This window comes from Abrus precatorius, unplaced genomic scaffold (genome assembly GCF_003935025.1).
Source record: "Abrus precatorius isolate BTA unplaced genomic scaffold, Abrus_2018 Scaffold1, whole genome shotgun sequence".
In the NCBI taxonomy this organism is placed as follows: Eukaryota; Viridiplantae; Streptophyta; class Magnoliopsida; order Fabales; family Fabaceae; genus Abrus; species Abrus precatorius.
Window position 1 is genome coordinate 5,379,846 of NW_020874291.1, and position 11,844 is coordinate 5,391,689.

At 49.5% G+C, this 11,844-nt stretch overlaps 23 non-coding genes across 23 annotated transcripts; all 23 read left to right on the top strand.

Moving 5' to 3' along the window:
• Positions 1-446: 446 nt before the first annotated feature.
• LOC113860623 lies at positions 447-565 on the top strand. The gene has a single exon (XR_003503987.1). It is a non-coding gene; the product is annotated as a 5S ribosomal RNA (ribosomal RNA).
• A 377-nt stretch (positions 566-942) lies between these two features.
• LOC113860690 lies at positions 943-1,060 on the top strand. Its single transcript, XR_003504014.1, has one exon. It is a non-coding gene; the product is annotated as a 5S ribosomal RNA (ribosomal RNA).
• Positions 1,061-1,440: 380 nt separating this feature from the next.
• Positions 1,441-1,559, top strand: LOC113858417. The gene has a single exon (XR_003503352.1). It is a non-coding gene; the product is annotated as a 5S ribosomal RNA (ribosomal RNA).
• Positions 1,560-1,928: 369 nt separating this feature from the next.
• LOC113860683 lies at positions 1,929-2,046 on the top strand. Its single transcript, XR_003504013.1, has one exon. It is a non-coding gene; the product is annotated as a 5S ribosomal RNA (ribosomal RNA).
• A 364-nt stretch (positions 2,047-2,410) lies between these two features.
• LOC113860791 lies at positions 2,411-2,528 on the top strand. The gene has a single exon (XR_003504046.1). It is a non-coding gene; the product is annotated as a 5S ribosomal RNA (ribosomal RNA).
• A 378-nt stretch (positions 2,529-2,906) lies between these two features.
• LOC113860128 lies at positions 2,907-3,025 on the top strand. The gene has a single exon (XR_003503672.1). It is a non-coding gene; the product is annotated as a 5S ribosomal RNA (ribosomal RNA).
• A 641-nt stretch (positions 3,026-3,666) lies between these two features.
• Positions 3,667-3,784, top strand: LOC113860765. Its single transcript, XR_003504041.1, has one exon. It is a non-coding gene; the product is annotated as a 5S ribosomal RNA (ribosomal RNA).
• Positions 3,785-4,162: 378 nt separating this feature from the next.
• Positions 4,163-4,281, top strand: LOC113860852. The gene has a single exon (XR_003504057.1). It is a non-coding gene; the product is annotated as a 5S ribosomal RNA (ribosomal RNA).
• Positions 4,282-4,659: 378 nt separating this feature from the next.
• LOC113861411 lies at positions 4,660-4,778 on the top strand. The gene has a single exon (XR_003504218.1). It is a non-coding gene; the product is annotated as a 5S ribosomal RNA (ribosomal RNA).
• A 378-nt stretch (positions 4,779-5,156) lies between these two features.
• Positions 5,157-5,275, top strand: LOC113861931. The gene has a single exon (XR_003504383.1). It is a non-coding gene; the product is annotated as a 5S ribosomal RNA (ribosomal RNA).
• Positions 5,276-5,653: 378 nt separating this feature from the next.
• LOC113858745 lies at positions 5,654-5,772 on the top strand. Its single transcript, XR_003503430.1, has one exon. It is a non-coding gene; the product is annotated as a 5S ribosomal RNA (ribosomal RNA).
• A 378-nt stretch (positions 5,773-6,150) lies between these two features.
• On the top strand, positions 6,151-6,269 carry LOC113859238. The gene has a single exon (XR_003503527.1). It is a non-coding gene; the product is annotated as a 5S ribosomal RNA (ribosomal RNA).
• A 378-nt stretch (positions 6,270-6,647) lies between these two features.
• On the top strand, positions 6,648-6,766 carry LOC113859599. Its single transcript, XR_003503587.1, has one exon. It is a non-coding gene; the product is annotated as a 5S ribosomal RNA (ribosomal RNA).
• Positions 6,767-7,144: 378 nt separating this feature from the next.
• Positions 7,145-7,263, top strand: LOC113859664. The gene has a single exon (XR_003503598.1). It is a non-coding gene; the product is annotated as a 5S ribosomal RNA (ribosomal RNA).
• A 378-nt stretch (positions 7,264-7,641) lies between these two features.
• LOC113859743 lies at positions 7,642-7,760 on the top strand. The gene has a single exon (XR_003503609.1). It is a non-coding gene; the product is annotated as a 5S ribosomal RNA (ribosomal RNA).
• A 378-nt stretch (positions 7,761-8,138) lies between these two features.
• Positions 8,139-8,257, top strand: LOC113859808. Its single transcript, XR_003503620.1, has one exon. It is a non-coding gene; the product is annotated as a 5S ribosomal RNA (ribosomal RNA).
• Positions 8,258-8,635: 378 nt separating this feature from the next.
• LOC113859882 lies at positions 8,636-8,754 on the top strand. Its single transcript, XR_003503631.1, has one exon. It is a non-coding gene; the product is annotated as a 5S ribosomal RNA (ribosomal RNA).
• A 378-nt stretch (positions 8,755-9,132) lies between these two features.
• On the top strand, positions 9,133-9,251 carry LOC113859958. The gene has a single exon (XR_003503642.1). It is a non-coding gene; the product is annotated as a 5S ribosomal RNA (ribosomal RNA).
• A 378-nt stretch (positions 9,252-9,629) lies between these two features.
• On the top strand, positions 9,630-9,748 carry LOC113860035. The gene has a single exon (XR_003503653.1). It is a non-coding gene; the product is annotated as a 5S ribosomal RNA (ribosomal RNA).
• Positions 9,749-10,126: 378 nt separating this feature from the next.
• Positions 10,127-10,245, top strand: LOC113860100. The gene has a single exon (XR_003503664.1). It is a non-coding gene; the product is annotated as a 5S ribosomal RNA (ribosomal RNA).
• Positions 10,246-10,623: 378 nt separating this feature from the next.
• Positions 10,624-10,742, top strand: LOC113860162. The gene has a single exon (XR_003503685.1). It is a non-coding gene; the product is annotated as a 5S ribosomal RNA (ribosomal RNA).
• A 378-nt stretch (positions 10,743-11,120) lies between these two features.
• Positions 11,121-11,239, top strand: LOC113860215. The gene has a single exon (XR_003503699.1). It is a non-coding gene; the product is annotated as a 5S ribosomal RNA (ribosomal RNA).
• Positions 11,240-11,617: 378 nt separating this feature from the next.
• On the top strand, positions 11,618-11,736 carry LOC113860272. Its single transcript, XR_003503732.1, has one exon. It is a non-coding gene; the product is annotated as a 5S ribosomal RNA (ribosomal RNA).
• The last annotated feature ends 108 nt before the right edge of the window (positions 11,737-11,844 follow it).

Genomic DNA, 11,844 nt, shown 5'->3' on the forward strand with positions numbered 1-11,844 from the left:
AAAAAGAGAGAGATCCACAAGGGTGGTGATTCAATTATACTTGCTGTACTCAATTGTTGCACCTCTTTTTCCTCTTTCCTTTTTCCTATTTTAGCCATTTGGCGGTATCTGTGATTCTCAGCAGGATTGGCGGGAGTCTGGATTGGACAGATCCCGAAAAGTTATATGAAATAGACATATGATTTGCATAAATCCGAGTCCTGTGCTAAAAGTTATGTCCCTCCAGAGTTTACGACGCTAAATCCTCAGTTTTTCACCTCTTTCTCAACACCGATCGGCTCGGCCTTCCGCCCTCCCAGAATTGCGCGGTATTTATCGGTGAATTTGCGCAGGCGCATGGTTTGCCCTGATAACGGTAAATCCGTCTTGACTGTCTCGGTCGGTCCCCGGTTGGAGCAAGCTTCCCCTCGGCATTCATATAGGAGTTGATCGCGCAGAACATGTCAGGGTGCGATCATACCAGCACTAATGCACCGGATCCCATCAGAACTCCGCAGTTAAGCGTGCTTGGGCGAGAGTAGTACTAGGATGGGTGACCTCCTGGGAAGTCCTCGTGTTGCACCTCTTTTTCCTCTTTCCTTTTTCCTATTTTAGCCATTTGGCGGTATCTGTGATTCTCAGCAGGATTGGCGGGAGTCTGGATTGGACAGATCCCGAAAAGTTATATGAAATAGACATATGATTTGCATAAATCCGAGTCCTGTGCTAAAAAGTTATGTCCCTCCAGAGTTTACGACGCTAAATCCTCAGTTTTTCACCTCTTTCTACACCGATCGGCTCGGCCTTCCGCCCTCCAGAATTGCGCGGTATTTATCGGTGAATTTGCGCAGGCGCATGGTTGCCCTGATAACGGTAAATCCGTCTTGACTGTCTCGGTCGGTCCCGGTTGGAGCAAGCTTCGCCCTCGGCATTCATATAGGAGTTGATCGCGCGAGACATGTCAGGTGCGATCATACCAGCACTAATGCACCGGATCCCATCAGAACTCCGCAGTTAAGCGTGCTTGGGCGAGAGTAGTACTAGGATGGGTGACCTCCTGGAAGTCCTCGTGTTGCACCTCTTTTTCCTCTTTCCTTTTTCCTATTTTAGCCATTTGGCGGTATCTGTGATTCTCAGCAGGATTGGCGGGAGTCTGGATTGGACAGATCCCGAAAAGTTATATGAAATAGACATATGATTTGCATAAATCCGAGTCCTGTGCTAAAAGTTATGTCCCTCCAGAGTTTACGACGCTAAATCCTCAGTTTTTCACCTCTTTCTACACCGATCGGCTCGGCCTTCCGCCCTCCCAGAATTGCGCGGTATTTATCGGTGAATTTGCGCAGGCGCATGGTTTGCCCTGATAACGGTAAATCCGTCTTGACTGTCTCGGTCGGTCCCGGTTGGAGCAAGCTTCGCCCTCCGGCATTCATATAGGAGTTGATCGCGGCAGAACATGTCAGGTGCGATCATACCAGCACTAATGCACCGGATCCCATCAGAACTCCGCAGTTAAGCGTGCTTGGGCGAGAGTAGTACTAGGATGGGTGACCTCCTGGGAAGTCCTCGTGTTGCACCTCTTTTCCTCTTTCCTTTTCCTATTTTAGCCATTTGGCGGTATCTGTGATTCTCAGCAGGATTGGCGGGAGTCTGGATTGGACAGATCCCGAAAGTTATATGAAATAGACATATGATTTGCATAAATCGAGTCCTGTGCTAAAAGTTATGTCCCTCCAGAGTTTACGACGCTAAATCCTCAGTTTTCACCTCTTTCTACAACCGATCGGCTCGGCCTTCCGCCTCCCAGAATTGCGCGGTATTTATCGGTGAATTTGCGCAGGCGCATGGTTTCCCTGATAACGGTAAATCCGTCTTGACTGTCTCGGTGGTCCCGGTTGGAGCAAGCTTCGCCCTCGCATTCATATAGGAGTTGATCGGCAGAACATGTCAGGTGCGATCATACCAGCACTAATGCACCGGATCCCATCAGAACTCCGCAGTTAAGCGTGCTTGGGCGAGAGTAGTACTAGATGGGTGACCTCCTGGGAAGTCCTCGTGTTGCACCTCTTTTTCCTCTTCCTTTTCCTATTTAGCCATTTGGCGGTATCTGTGATTCTCAGCAGGATTGGCGGGAGTCTGGATTGGACAGATCCGAAAGTTATATGAATAGACATATGATTTGCATAAATCGAGTCCTGTGCTAAAGTTATGTCCCTCCAGAGTTTACGAGCTAAATCCTCAGTTTTCACCTCTTTCTACACCGATCGGCTCGGCCTTCCGCCTCCAGAATTGCGCGGTATTTATCGGTGAATTTGCGCAGGCGCATGGTTTGCCCTGATAACGGTAATCCGTCTTGACTGTCTCGGTCGGTCCGGTTGGAGCAAGCTTCGCCCTCGGCATTCATATAGGAGTTGATCGCGCAGAACATGTCAGGTGCGATCATACCACACTAATGCACCGGATCCCATCAGAACTCCGCAGTTAAGCGTGCTTGGGCGAGAGTAGTACTAGGATGGGTGACCTCCTGGGAAGTCCTCGTGTTGCACCTCTTTTTCCTCTTTCCTTTTTCCTATTTTAGCCATTTGGCGGTATCTGTGATTCTCAGCAGGATTGGCGGGAGTCTGGATTGGACAGATCCCGAAAAGTTATATGAAATAGACATATGATTTGCATAAATCCGAGTCCTGTGCTAAAAGTTATGTCCCTCCAGAGTTTACGACGCTAAATCCTCAGTTTTCACCTCTTTCTACAACCGATCGGCTCGGCCTTCCGCCCTCCCAGAATTGCGCGGTATTTATCGGTGAATTTGCGCAGGCGCATGGTTTGCCCTGATAACGGTAAATCCGTCTTGACTGTCTCGGTCGGTCCCGGTTGGAGCAAGCTTCGCCCTCGGCATTCATATAGGAGTTGATCGCGCAGAACATGTCAGGTGCGATCATACCAGCACTAATGCACCGGATCCCATCAGAACTCCGCAGTTAAGCGTGCTTGGGCGAGAGTAGTACTAGGATGGGTGACCTCCTGGGAAGTCCTCGTGTTGCACCTCTTTTTCCTCTTTCCTTTTTCCTATTTTAGCCATTTGGCGGTATCTGTGATTCTCAGCAGGATTGGCGGGAGTCTGGATTGGACAGATCCGAAAAGTTATATGAAATAGACATATGATTTGCATAAATCCGAGTCCTGTGCTAAAAGTTATGTCCCTCCAGAGTTTACGACGCTAAATCCTCAGTTTTTCACCTCTTTCTACACCGATCGGCTCGGCCTTCCGCCCTCCCAGAATTGCGCGGTATTTATCGGTGAATTTGCGCAGGCGCATGGTTTGCCCTGATAACGGTAAATCCGTCTTGACTGTCTCGGTCGGTCCCGGTTGGAGCAAGCTTCGCCCTCGGCATCAATGTAAGGATTAGGACTGCTAATGCAGTAATATGCAATTCTGTCGCGGTATCGTGTTCCGCATTGAAGTCTGATTGGCAGATCCGAAAGTTATATGAATGTATGATTTGCTATCCGAGTTTGCTTTATGTCCTCAGTTTCGAGATCCTCGTTTTCCTCTTTCTCGCTGGTTGCCTCAGAATGCGGTATTTATGTGTTTGGCGAGGTTGTGATAAGGTAATGTCTGTGTCGGTCGGTCCGGTTGGAGCAAGCTTGCCTCGGCATTCATATAGGAGTTGATCGGCAGAACATGTCAGGTGCGATCATACCAGCACTAATGCACCGGATCCATCAGAACTCCGCAGTTAAGCGTGCTTGGGCGAGAGTAGTACTAGGATGGGTGACCTCCTGGGAAGTCCTCGTGTTGCACCTCTTTTTCCTCTTTCCTTTTTCCTATTTTAGCCATTTGGCGGTATCTGTGATTCTCAGCAGGATTGGCGGGAGTCTGGATTGGACAGATCCCGAAAAGTTATATGAAATAGACATATGATTTGCATAAATCCGAGTCCTGTGCTAAAAGTTATGTCCCTCCAGAGTTTACGACGCTAAATCCTCAGTTTTTCACCTCTTTCTACACCGATCGGCTCGGCCTTCCGCCCTCCCAGAATTGCGCGGTATTTATCGGTGAATTTGCGCAGGCGCATGGTTTGCCCTGATAACGGTAAATCCGTCTTGACTGTCTCGGTCGGTCCCGGTTGGAGCAAGCTTCGCCCTCGGCATTCATATAGGAGTTGATCGCGCAGAACATGTCAGGTGCGATCATACCAGCACTAATGCACCGGATCCCATCAGAACTCCGCAGTTAAGCGTGCTTGGGCGAGAGTAGTACTAGGATGGGTGACCTCCTGGGAAGTCCTCGTGTTGCACCTCTTTTTCCTCTTTCCTTTTTCCTATTTTAGCCATTTGGCGGTATCTGTGATTCTCAGCAGGATTGGCGGGAGTCTGGATTGGACAGATCCCGAAAAGTTATATGAAATAGACATATGATTTGCATAAATCCGAGTCCTGTGCTAAAAGTTATGTCCCTCCAGAGTTTACGACGCTAAATCCTCAGTTTTTCACCTCTTTCTACACCGATCGGCTCGGCCTTCCGCCCTCCCAGAATTGCGCGGTATTTATCGGTGAATTTGCGCAGGCGCATGGTTTGCCCTGATAACGGTAAATCCGTCTTGACTGTCTCGGTCGGTCCCGGTTGGAGCAAGCTTCGCCCTCGGCATTCATATAGGAGTTGATCGCGCAGAACATGTCAGGTGCGATCATACCAGCACTAATGCACCGGATCCCATCAGAACTCCGCAGTTAAGCGTGCTTGGGCGAGAGTAGTACTAGGATGGGTGACCTCCTGGGAAGTCCTCGTGTTGCACCTCTTTTTCCTCTTTCCTTTTTCCTATTTTAGCCATTTGGCGGTATCTGTGATTCTCAGCAGGATTGGCGGGAGTCTGGATTGGACAGATCCCGAAAAGTTATATGAAATAGACATATGATTTGCATAAATCCGAGTCCTGTGCTAAAAGTTATGTCCCTCCAGAGTTTACGACGCTAAATCCTCAGTTTTTCACCTCTTTCTACACCGATCGGCTCGGCCTTCCGCCCTCCCAGAATTGCGCGGTATTTATCGGTGAATTTGCGCAGGCGCATGGTTTGCCCTGATAACGGTAAATCCGTCTTGACTGTCTCGGTCGGTCCCGGTTGGAGCAAGCTTCGCCCTCGGCATTCATATAGGAGTTGATCGCGCAGAACATGTCAGGTGCGATCATACCAGCACTAATGCACCGGATCCCATCAGAACTCCGCAGTTAAGCGTGCTTGGGCGAGAGTAGTACTAGGATGGGTGACCTCCTGGGAAGTCCTCGTGTTGCACCTCTTTTTCCTCTTTCCTTTTTCCTATTTTAGCCATTTGGCGGTATCTGTGATTCTCAGCAGGATTGGCGGGAGTCTGGATTGGACAGATCCCGAAAAGTTATATGAAATAGACATATGATTTGCATAAATCCGAGTCCTGTGCTAAAAGTTATGTCCCTCCAGAGTTTACGACGCTAAATCCTCAGTTTTTCACCTCTTTCTACACCGATCGGCTCGGCCTTCCGCCCTCCCAGAATTGCGCGGTATTTATCGGTGAATTTGCGCAGGCGCATGGTTTGCCCTGATAACGGTAAATCCGTCTTGACTGTCTCGGTCGGTCCCGGTTGGAGCAAGCTTCGCCCTCGGCATTCATATAGGAGTTGATCGCGCAGAACATGTCAGGTGCGATCATACCAGCACTAATGCACCGGATCCCATCAGAACTCCGCAGTTAAGCGTGCTTGGGCGAGAGTAGTACTAGGATGGGTGACCTCCTGGGAAGTCCTCGTGTTGCACCTCTTTTTCCTCTTTCCTTTTTCCTATTTTAGCCATTTGGCGGTATCTGTGATTCTCAGCAGGATTGGCGGGAGTCTGGATTGGACAGATCCCGAAAAGTTATATGAAATAGACATATGATTTGCATAAATCCGAGTCCTGTGCTAAAAGTTATGTCCCTCCAGAGTTTACGACGCTAAATCCTCAGTTTTTCACCTCTTTCTACACCGATCGGCTCGGCCTTCCGCCCTCCCAGAATTGCGCGGTATTTATCGGTGAATTTGCGCAGGCGCATGGTTTGCCCTGATAACGGTAAATCCGTCTTGACTGTCTCGGTCGGTCCCGGTTGGAGCAAGCTTCGCCCTCGGCATTCATATAGGAGTTGATCGCGCAGAACATGTCAGGTGCGATCATACCAGCACTAATGCACCGGATCCCATCAGAACTCCGCAGTTAAGCGTGCTTGGGCGAGAGTAGTACTAGGATGGGTGACCTCCTGGGAAGTCCTCGTGTTGCACCTCTTTTTCCTCTTTCCTTTTTCCTATTTTAGCCATTTGGCGGTATCTGTGATTCTCAGCAGGATTGGCGGGAGTCTGGATTGGACAGATCCCGAAAAGTTATATGAAATAGACATATGATTTGCATAAATCCGAGTCCTGTGCTAAAAGTTATGTCCCTCCAGAGTTTACGACGCTAAATCCTCAGTTTTTCACCTCTTTCTACACCGATCGGCTCGGCCTTCCGCCCTCCCAGAATTGCGCGGTATTTATCGGTGAATTTGCGCAGGCGCATGGTTTGCCCTGATAACGGTAAATCCGTCTTGACTGTCTCGGTCGGTCCCGGTTGGAGCAAGCTTCGCCCTCGGCATTCATATAGGAGTTGATCGCGCAGAACATGTCAGGTGCGATCATACCAGCACTAATGCACCGGATCCCATCAGAACTCCGCAGTTAAGCGTGCTTGGGCGAGAGTAGTACTAGGATGGGTGACCTCCTGGGAAGTCCTCGTGTTGCACCTCTTTTTCCTCTTTCCTTTTTCCTATTTTAGCCATTTGGCGGTATCTGTGATTCTCAGCAGGATTGGCGGGAGTCTGGATTGGACAGATCCCGAAAAGTTATATGAAATAGACATATGATTTGCATAAATCCGAGTCCTGTGCTAAAAGTTATGTCCCTCCAGAGTTTACGACGCTAAATCCTCAGTTTTTCACCTCTTTCTACACCGATCGGCTCGGCCTTCCGCCCTCCCAGAATTGCGCGGTATTTATCGGTGAATTTGCGCAGGCGCATGGTTTGCCCTGATAACGGTAAATCCGTCTTGACTGTCTCGGTCGGTCCCGGTTGGAGCAAGCTTCGCCCTCGGCATTCATATAGGAGTTGATCGCGCAGAACATGTCAGGTGCGATCATACCAGCACTAATGCACCGGATCCCATCAGAACTCCGCAGTTAAGCGTGCTTGGGCGAGAGTAGTACTAGGATGGGTGACCTCCTGGGAAGTCCTCGTGTTGCACCTCTTTTTCCTCTTTCCTTTTTCCTATTTTAGCCATTTGGCGGTATCTGTGATTCTCAGCAGGATTGGCGGGAGTCTGGATTGGACAGATCCCGAAAAGTTATATGAAATAGACATATGATTTGCATAAATCCGAGTCCTGTGCTAAAAGTTATGTCCCTCCAGAGTTTACGACGCTAAATCCTCAGTTTTTCACCTCTTTCTACACCGATCGGCTCGGCCTTCCGCCCTCCCAGAATTGCGCGGTATTTATCGGTGAATTTGCGCAGGCGCATGGTTTGCCCTGATAACGGTAAATCCGTCTTGACTGTCTCGGTCGGTCCCGGTTGGAGCAAGCTTCGCCCTCGGCATTCATATAGGAGTTGATCGCGCAGAACATGTCAGGTGCGATCATACCAGCACTAATGCACCGGATCCCATCAGAACTCCGCAGTTAAGCGTGCTTGGGCGAGAGTAGTACTAGGATGGGTGACCTCCTGGGAAGTCCTCGTGTTGCACCTCTTTTTCCTCTTTCCTTTTTCCTATTTTAGCCATTTGGCGGTATCTGTGATTCTCAGCAGGATTGGCGGGAGTCTGGATTGGACAGATCCCGAAAAGTTATATGAAATAGACATATGATTTGCATAAATCCGAGTCCTGTGCTAAAAGTTATGTCCCTCCAGAGTTTACGACGCTAAATCCTCAGTTTTTCACCTCTTTCTACACCGATCGGCTCGGCCTTCCGCCCTCCCAGAATTGCGCGGTATTTATCGGTGAATTTGCGCAGGCGCATGGTTTGCCCTGATAACGGTAAATCCGTCTTGACTGTCTCGGTCGGTCCCGGTTGGAGCAAGCTTCGCCCTCGGCATTCATATAGGAGTTGATCGCGCAGAACATGTCAGGTGCGATCATACCAGCACTAATGCACCGGATCCCATCAGAACTCCGCAGTTAAGCGTGCTTGGGCGAGAGTAGTACTAGGATGGGTGACCTCCTGGGAAGTCCTCGTGTTGCACCTCTTTTTCCTCTTTCCTTTTTCCTATTTTAGCCATTTGGCGGTATCTGTGATTCTCAGCAGGATTGGCGGGAGTCTGGATTGGACAGATCCCGAAAAGTTATATGAAATAGACATATGATTTGCATAAATCCGAGTCCTGTGCTAAAAGTTATGTCCCTCCAGAGTTTACGACGCTAAATCCTCAGTTTTTCACCTCTTTCTACACCGATCGGCTCGGCCTTCCGCCCTCCCAGAATTGCGCGGTATTTATCGGTGAATTTGCGCAGGCGCATGGTTTGCCCTGATAACGGTAAATCCGTCTTGACTGTCTCGGTCGGTCCCGGTTGGAGCAAGCTTCGCCCTCGGCATTCATATAGGAGTTGATCGCGCAGAACATGTCAGGTGCGATCATACCAGCACTAATGCACCGGATCCCATCAGAACTCCGCAGTTAAGCGTGCTTGGGCGAGAGTAGTACTAGGATGGGTGACCTCCTGGGAAGTCCTCGTGTTGCACCTCTTTTTCCTCTTTCCTTTTTCCTATTTTAGCCATTTGGCGGTATCTGTGATTCTCAGCAGGATTGGCGGGAGTCTGGATTGGACAGATCCCGAAAAGTTATATGAAATAGACATATGATTTGCATAAATCCGAGTCCTGTGCTAAAAGTTATGTCCCTCCAGAGTTTACGACGCTAAATCCTCAGTTTTTCACCTCTTTCTACACCGATCGGCTCGGCCTTCCGCCCTCCCAGAATTGCGCGGTATTTATCGGTGAATTTGCGCAGGCGCATGGTTTGCCCTGATAACGGTAAATCCGTCTTGACTGTCTCGGTCGGTCCCGGTTGGAGCAAGCTTCGCCCTCGGCATTCATATAGGAGTTGATCGCGCAGAACATGTCAGGTGCGATCATACCAGCACTAATGCACCGGATCCCATCAGAACTCCGCAGTTAAGCGTGCTTGGGCGAGAGTAGTACTAGGATGGGTGACCTCCTGGGAAGTCCTCGTGTTGCACCTCTTTTTCCTCTTTCCTTTTTCCTATTTTAGCCATTTGGCGGTATCTGTGATTCTCAGCAGGATTGGCGGGAGTCTGGATTGGACAGATCCCGAAAAGTTATATGAAATAGACATATGATTTGCATAAATCCGAGTCCTGTGCTAAAAGTTATGTCCCTCCAGAGTTTACGACGCTAAATCCTCAGTTTTTCACCTCTTTCTACACCGATCGGCTCGGCCTTCCGCCCTCCCAGAATTGCGCGGTATTTATCGGTGAATTTGCGCAGGCGCATGGTTTGCCCTGATAACGGTAAATCCGTCTTGACTGTCTCGGTCGGTCCCGGTTGGAGCAAGCTTCGCCCTCGGCATTCATATAGGAGTTGATCGCGCAGAACATGTCAGGTGCGATCATACCAGCACTAATGCACCGGATCCCATCAGAACTCCGCAGTTAAGCGTGCTTGGGCGAGAGTAGTACTAGGATGGGTGACCTCCTGGGAAGTCCTCGTGTTGCACCTCTTTTTCCTCTTTCCTTTTTCCTATTTTAGCCATTTGGCGGTATCTGTGATTCTCAGCAGGATTGGCGGGAGTCTGGATTGGACAGATCCCGAAAAGTTATATGAAATAGACATATGATTTGCATAAATCCGAGTCCTGTGCTAAAAGTTATGTCCCTCCAGAGTTTACGACGCTAAATCCTCAGTTTTTCACCTCTTTCTACACCGATCGGCTCGGCCTTCCGCCCTCCCAGAATTGCGCGGTATTTATCGGTGAATTTGCGCAGGCGCATGGTTTGCCCTGATAACGGTAAATCCGTCTTGACTGTCTCGGTCGGTCCCGGTTGGAGCAAGCTTCGCCCTCGGCATTCATATAGGAGTTGATCGCGCAGAACATGTCAGGTGCGATCATACCAGCACTAATGCACCGGATCCCATCAGAACTCCGCAGTTAAGCGTGCTTGGGCGAGAGTAGTACTAGGATGGGTGACCTCCTGGGAAGTCCTCGTGTTGCACCTCTTTTTCCTCTTTCCTTTTTCCTATTTTAGCCATTTGGCGGTATCTGTGATTCTCAGCAGGATTGGCGGGAGTCTGGATTGGACAGATCCCGAAAAGTTATATGAAATAGACATATGATTTGCATAAATCCGAGTCCTGTGCTAAAAGTTATGTCCCTCCAGAGTTTACGACGCTAAATCCTCAGTTTTTCACCTCTTTCTACACCGATCGGCTCGGCCTTCCGCCCTCCCAGAATTGCGCGGTATTTATCGGTGAATTTGCGCAGGCGCATGGTTTGCCCTGATAACGGTAAATCCGTCTTGACTGTCTCGGTCGGTCCCGGTTGGAGCAAGCTTCGCCCTCGGCATTCATATAGGAGTTGATCGCGCAGAACATGTCAGGTGCGATCATACCAGCACTAATGCACCGGATCCCATCAGAACTCCGCAGTTAAGCGTGCTTGGGCGAGAGTAGTACTAGGATGGGTGACCTCCTGGGAAGTCCTCGTGTTGCACCTCTTTTTCCTCTTTCCTTTTTCCTATTTTAGCCATTTGGCGGTATCTGTGATTCTCAGCAGGATTGGCGGGAGTCTGGATTGGACAGATCCCGAAAAGTTATATGAAATAGACATATGATTTGCATAAATCCGAGTCCTGTGCTAAAAGTTATGTCCCTCCAGAGTTTACGACGCTAAATCCTCAGTTTTTCACCTCTTTCTACACCGATCGGCTCGGCCTTCCGCCCTCCCAGAATTGCGCGGTATTTATCGGTGAATTTGCGCAGGCGCATGGTTTGCCCTGATAACGGTAAATCCGTCTTGACTGTCTCGGTCGGTCCCGGTTGGAGCAAGCTTCGCCCTCGGCATTCATATAGGAGTTGATCGCGCAGAACATGTCAGGTGCGATCATACCAGCACTAATGCACCGGATCCCATCAGAACTCCGCAGTTAAGCGTGCTTGGGCGAGAGTAGTACTAGGATGGGTGACCTCCTGGGAAGTCCTCGTGTTGCACCTCTTTTTCCTCTTTCCTTTTTCCTATTTTAGCCATTTGGCGGTATCTGTGATTCTCAGCAGGATTGGCGGGAGTCTGGATTGGACAGATCCCGAAAAGTTATATGAAATAGACATATGATTTGCATAAATCCGAGTCCTGTGCTAAAAGTTATGTCCCTCCAGAGTTTACGACGCTAAATCCTCAGTTTTTCACCTCTTTCTACACCGATCGGCTCGGCCTTCCGCCCTCCCAGAATTGCGCGGTATTTATCGGTGAATTTGCGCAGGCGCATGGTTTGCCCTGATAACGGTAAATCCGTCTTGACTGTCTCGGTCGGTCCCGGTTGGAGCAAGCTTCGCCCTCGGCATTCATATAGGAGTTGATCGCGCAGAACATGTCAGGTGCGATCATACCAGCACTAATGCACCGGATCCCATCAGAACTCCGCAGTTAAGCGTGCTTGGGCGAGAGTAGTACTAGGATGGGTGACCTCCTGGGAAGTCCTCGTGTTGCACCTCTTTTTCCTCTTTCCTTTTTCCTATTTTAGCCATTTGGCGGTATCTGTGATTCTCAGCAGGATTGGCGGGAGTCTGGATTGGACAGATCCCGAAAAGTTATATGAAATA